At 40.2% G+C, this 5,853-nt stretch overlaps 1 pseudogene; it reads left to right on the plus strand.

Moving 5' to 3' along the window:
• Positions 1 to 1,476: 1,476 nt before the first annotated feature.
• On the plus strand, positions 1,477 to 2,076 carry LOC122747589 (annotated as a pseudogene).
• Positions 2,077 to 5,853: the final 3,777 nt, after the last annotated feature.

Below are 5,853 nucleotides of genomic sequence, written 5' to 3' on the forward strand. Positions count from 1 at the left end.
GCAAGTAAGTGGCTGGGAAATAGGGCAATGGCTACCTTCCACTCAGATGACCCTTGACATTTATACATCCTGGGGTCATACTAGTCATGAAAACAAGTTTTCATAGGTTCATGAAGGAAGAAAAAAAACAACAGGAAGAAGAGAAAGAAAGAAAGAAAAAAGAGAAGGGGAGGAAGCAGAGGAGGAGGAAGAAGAAGAGAAACAAAGAGGAGGAAAAGGAAGAGGGGAGGAAGGGGAGGAGAAGGAGGAAGATGAAGAAGAAGAAGAAGAAGAAGAAGAAGAAGAAGAAGAAGAAGAATTAATGAACCAGTTATATGTGATAAAACTTATATTCTGGGGCATGGTATTGACTATGATTGAGTTTGGTATCCTCAAATCAACTTTAACTGAACCAATCTGAGCCAGTGGCAGAAGTCTTTTGGGGACCCTTGTGCTAATCCAGGAAAAATCTGAATTTGATCTTATCAATCAAAAATATTATGACATTCATACTTTACAAGATGCAATTTATGCCTTCAATTGATCAAAATGTTAAACAGAACAGGATTAAGCACAACTCACTAGGGCATTCTACCAGACATTTCCATTCAGGGTATTATCAATCTATTAATCATGATTCTTTGACTCTTGTAAATTAGTCAGTCACAAATCCACTTAAATGTACTGTCATTTAGACCATATAATTCTATCTTGTCCACAATGGTCTCATAAAAGACCTTGTAAAATGCTTCAGTGAAATCCAGGTACTCTGTGTCTGTGGAACTCCATGGATCTGCTACTAGGCTCATTGGATAGGGGTAGACATTGGACCAGTGACTTCAACAGGATAGAGAACTTTCAGGTGAAGTAAATCCCTCTGTCAATTTAGGTCAGCACTTTCTTTGTAACTTAAAGCCTTAGGGAGTTACCTAGAGCACAAGAAGGTTAAGCGATTTGCCCAGCATTACAGAGCTAGTATGTTTTAGAGGCAGGACTTGAACCCAAGTTCTCCTGGCTTCAGAATAGTTCTCTAGGTAGTCAAAACACAATAGCCAAATAGAGCCTTGTCACTACTCCTCAACCAACTTCTTCCTAAGATAATATTCCAATAAGAATGCTGTAAACAATGCTGTAAGGAAAGAAGCCTTGCACCCTCTCCTTCCTAGGAGAACATGTGGCCCATAAATAGGGGCCTCAGTTCTTTGTCTCAGTCTTTGTTCTTTTGTTTTAGGTGAAGGAAATGACTACAACTTGTTAGCTTCAAAAGGTCAAGAGAGTAAAAACCCCCAAGGTCTAGGAGTCCAGATGTTGGGTCCAGGGTTCTGAAGCCAGTCCAACACCACTGCACCAAGGAATGACCTTCAGGACCCTGCCCATCAAGGTCGCTTTCAAATTTACTATAGCTGTCGGGTAAGAACTATTCTCATTTCCTAAATAAGGTTTTAGCTACAACAATCTTTACTTCCTTTTCATGGGGTTTTTCCACCTTTTCCCAAGATGTGTGTTACAAGATCAAGAGCCATTTCTCAAGAATCTGAGGAAATAGTTCTCAAAAAATCGCAGCTCGCTCTCGTTCTTGGGCGTCGGCGGCGAACCCTCGCGCCGTGCCTCCTGCAGCCCCAGCCCCGCTCCCACCTGCACCGGCCCAGCTTCCGCCCGCCCACGCCGCACTTCGCTAGGTCCGGCCGGGGCTCCCGGGGCGGCGGAAGCGGCGGGTTTCGGAGCCCCTAGAAGTGCCCCCGCCGCCGCCCTCCCCGCGGGACCGCTACGGGAGCCCGCACCAGACGCCGCCCTTCGGGCCTCCGCGAGCCCGCCACCAGCTCCCCAGCCTCGGGCCCCGCCTACTCCGGCCCTCCGCCCCGCTTCTCCCCGGGCCCACCTCCCAGGCCTCTTCAGGGTTTACCCAGGACATCTACACCAGTTGGTTCAGCGCCTGGCAAAGAGAAAAGAATATCTAATGATGTGGAAAACTATTTCAAACCTTCAATGCTCGAGGACCCTTGGGCAGGGCTAGAACCCGTTTCTGTAACGGATGTAAACCAAAAATACAATGAGTAACCAGTATTTACTGGCAAAAGGGGGAGATATTTTAGTTAGACGTTTTGGACATTCCAATGGATCTCTGACCTGTCAGAAAAAGAACAGGACTTCTTCATTTAAAAAAACAAAGTTGAACTCCACTGCCATCTGAACGAGAATGCTGCCTTTCTGAAGACTCACCAGCAACTGACTGAAAGAGATTTTGATAGATTTCATGCCTCACGTGGACCGTGGGTTTACTTATTCTTGTGGGCTAGTGACTACCCCTAGTTTTTTGTTTTAATATTTGTAGTAAGAGCTTTCTGAGTCCTTGTTTTGTAACGTGTTCTTCATAAAGATTTTCAGATGTTCTATCGACAGGATTTAGAACTCAGGAAATGACCTGCTTTGTAAATATCTTGCTGTTTAAAAAATTCTGAGTACCCTGTCTTATGTAATTTTAACAAAATGTCCACCTTAACACCATCTCAGCAAAGAACTGTAGAGGTCTTTGGAAAAGAAATTGTTAAACCGGGAAAAAACAATTTTTAAAATTGCAAAATATTAACAATCAAATGAAACATTGCTCCAAATCACGAATAATATAAAGGTCAAAACAACTCTAAGGTTTCCCCTCATGCCCAGCAAATCAATAGTGACAAAAGATGGAAATAATCGATGTCAGAGAGTCACCCAGAAGACAGAAACACTCATATACCTGAGATCCAATCATTCTAGAAAGCATTTGGAATCATACTTAAAAAGTGACTAAAATGTCCAAAACCTAACACAGAGATCTCACTGCTAGCCATATACCCCAAAGACATCAAAGATGGAAAGAAAGGGCCCATGTATGCCAAGATGTTCATTGCAATACTTGGTCAAAGCAAAAAACTGGAAATATGACCATCAATTGAAAAATGGTTTAACAAATTACTGAATGTGTAAATTCAGGTTAAACTGGTTCAGCGATTTCACAATATACTTAACCTTGCCTAAATGGTATCCTTATCATAATGCCTTCTTTGGGGCCCATGCCATAGGGCCACTTTATATGTGAAATATCATTGTAATGTAAAATTTAACAAATTTTACTTTAACAAATTATAGTAAGCAAACAAAATGAAGTAATGAATGAACTGATACAGAATGAAGCAAGAAGAACTAGGAAAACAATATACACAATGTAAACAAAAAAAAATTAACCCTAAACCCTAGGCACTACAAATGCCTAAGCTCAGGTCTGGAAAAGACTTGAGAAAATGCATTTCCCACCTCCCCCCATAAATTGCAGAGTGTGAATTATTTCATATACTGTTAAACACAGTAGATGTCTTGACTTGTTTTGAACTACTTTTTCATCTCTTTTTCATCTTTGTAACATAAGGCGGTTTACCAGGTTAGGGTGGAAAGTAGGAAGAGGGATGTATTTGGATATGAATGCAATACAAAAGCAAAAGGCAAAAAAGCATTAATAAAAATAATGTAAATTTTTTTTAAAACTCTGGGGTGGGGGTGGGGCGGCTAGGTGGCGCAGTGGATAAAGCACCATCCGGCCTCAGACACTTAACACTTACTAGCTGTGTGACCCTGGGCAAGTCAGTTAACCCCAATTGCCTCACTAAAAAAACAAAAACAAAAACAAAAAACTGGGGGGGAAGGCAGCTAGGTGGCACAGTAGATAAAGCACCAGCCCTGGATTCAGGAGGACCTGAGTTCAAATCCTGCCTCAAACACTTGACACTTACTAGGTGTGTGACCCCAGGGCCAGTAACTTAACCCTCATTGCCCCACAAAAAAATCTCTGTGAGCAGTAAAAACCTAAATGTTGCTTACTCAGTTGCAGCTGACCTGTAATTATATTCCTGCCAAAGCCCTACATAAATAGAAGCTGCCATCAACTGTGGCCTATTAAGTGGAAATCCAAGTTTTGGTCAATTATTGGTTCTTCATTACTCCCCTCTGTTCAGACTTCTGGAGCCTCCTACCCCAGTCCTGCCTCTTTGAGGTTTCAGTATATGCTCTAAAATTTAAGAGACCTGGATTTAACCTCTCCATAATATTCTATCACCACCACCACCACTAATGAACCACGTGACTGAATAAAATATTTAATCCTAATCCTTCATTTCCTTATCTGTAATGTGGGAATTATAAGAAATTCTATCCAAAATAACTTGTAAGGCTAATAGTAAGAACAAATGACAAAATAAGTGTGAAATGATTTTGCATAAAGTGTTACACTCAAATCATCTACCATGACTAGGCACAGAGTAGGTACTCAAAAATATCTCATTATTTGTTAATTACATGATTTAGTTTCTAACCCTTCTATCATCCTCTCCGACTTCTTCACTCTTCAAGTTCTCCATGTGCTCTATAGATGCACTTTCTGGGAATAGTTCAACAATTTATTTCTAGAATACTCAAAAAATAGATTACAAAATCCCGGAACAAACACTTTTGATAGAATGAACAGAAGAACTTCAGATTAGGACTAGAAAAAAAAGAGACATGGCTTACACAACTCAGAGGAATATTAATAACCACAGCCAAAGGAACTGTATGCTCCCAAAATTTTATACTATTTATACTATGTGTTTTTTTTGTTAAGCTGCCAGACACCTAATTTGCACATTGAGTGGTTAGGCTGTTGTTTGTTGATTCTATGTTTTTCCCAAGTCATCATTCATCAAATAAACACACCAGTGTTTTACTGTTCACTAAATAGCAGGATTTGGTATAAGGTCAAACTAAACCCCACTCAAGAGGGTTACGTGACTACCCAGAGAACTCATTACAATGACATTTCACATATAAAGTGGCCCTATGGCATGGGCCCCAAGGAAGGCATTATGATAAGGATACCATTTAGGCAAGGTTAAGTGTATTGTGAAATCGCTGAACCAGTTTAACCTGAATTTACACATTCAGTAAACTTTTAAAAAAAAAATCTTTTGCAAAAGTATAGTATAGGAGACACATGGCCAAACAGCAGAGCATATGAAAAAGACCTGTGAATTTTACTTTGACCACAAACTCAATATGAGCTAACAGTGTAATATAGCTATTAAAATAACACAATCTTAGACTTCATTAATAGAAAAGTGTAGGGTCCAAGTCATGGGAAGTGATAGATCTGCACTAGATCTCATCTGGGTATCATGCTCTGGAAACTACATTTTAAGGAGGGTGTTTGCAAACTGGATTGTGCTCGGAGGAAGGCAACCAGGATGACTGGAGACAGGAAACATGTCACGTAAGAAATAAGTTAAAAGAACTAAGGATCTTTAGAGAAGCTATTCTAGATGTTCTCAAATTTCTAAGGGGCTATCACTACAAACAGTGTCAAATTGCTTTGTGTTTCAGGGAACAAAACTGGGAACAATGGGTGAAAGCTTAGCTTGATATATTATGAAGAACTTTCTAACAACCAAGAATATTCTACATCAGAACTAGCTGCCTCATATACCAATGAGCTCCCCATACCCGGACATGTTCAAACAAAAGCCATGTAACAACATTGAAAGGATATTGTAAGATATTCAAGCATTGGGTAGAAAGTTGAATTAAATGACCTCTAAAGCTCTCTTCCATTGCTATGATGCCATAATTAATTGTACTGGGGACACTTAAATCTCAACTACACATGGAAAGATGATGGGGCATAGCACAGATAACTCCCCAAAGCAGATTAATCCCAGATAATTCCTCTTTGACCTCAGAAAATGCTTTTTACAGCATCATTATCTAAAGTTAATCATTGAGGAAATGGATCATGCCTCATTCATCTTTTGATTCCCCACGGAGGTAGTAATTCAGTAGATTGCACAAACAGCCCTCAATAAATGCTGA

This window comes from Dromiciops gliroides, chromosome 3, assembly GCF_019393635.1.
Source record: "Dromiciops gliroides isolate mDroGli1 chromosome 3, mDroGli1.pri, whole genome shotgun sequence".
NCBI lineage: Eukaryota > Metazoa > Chordata > Mammalia > Microbiotheria > Microbiotheriidae > Dromiciops > Dromiciops gliroides.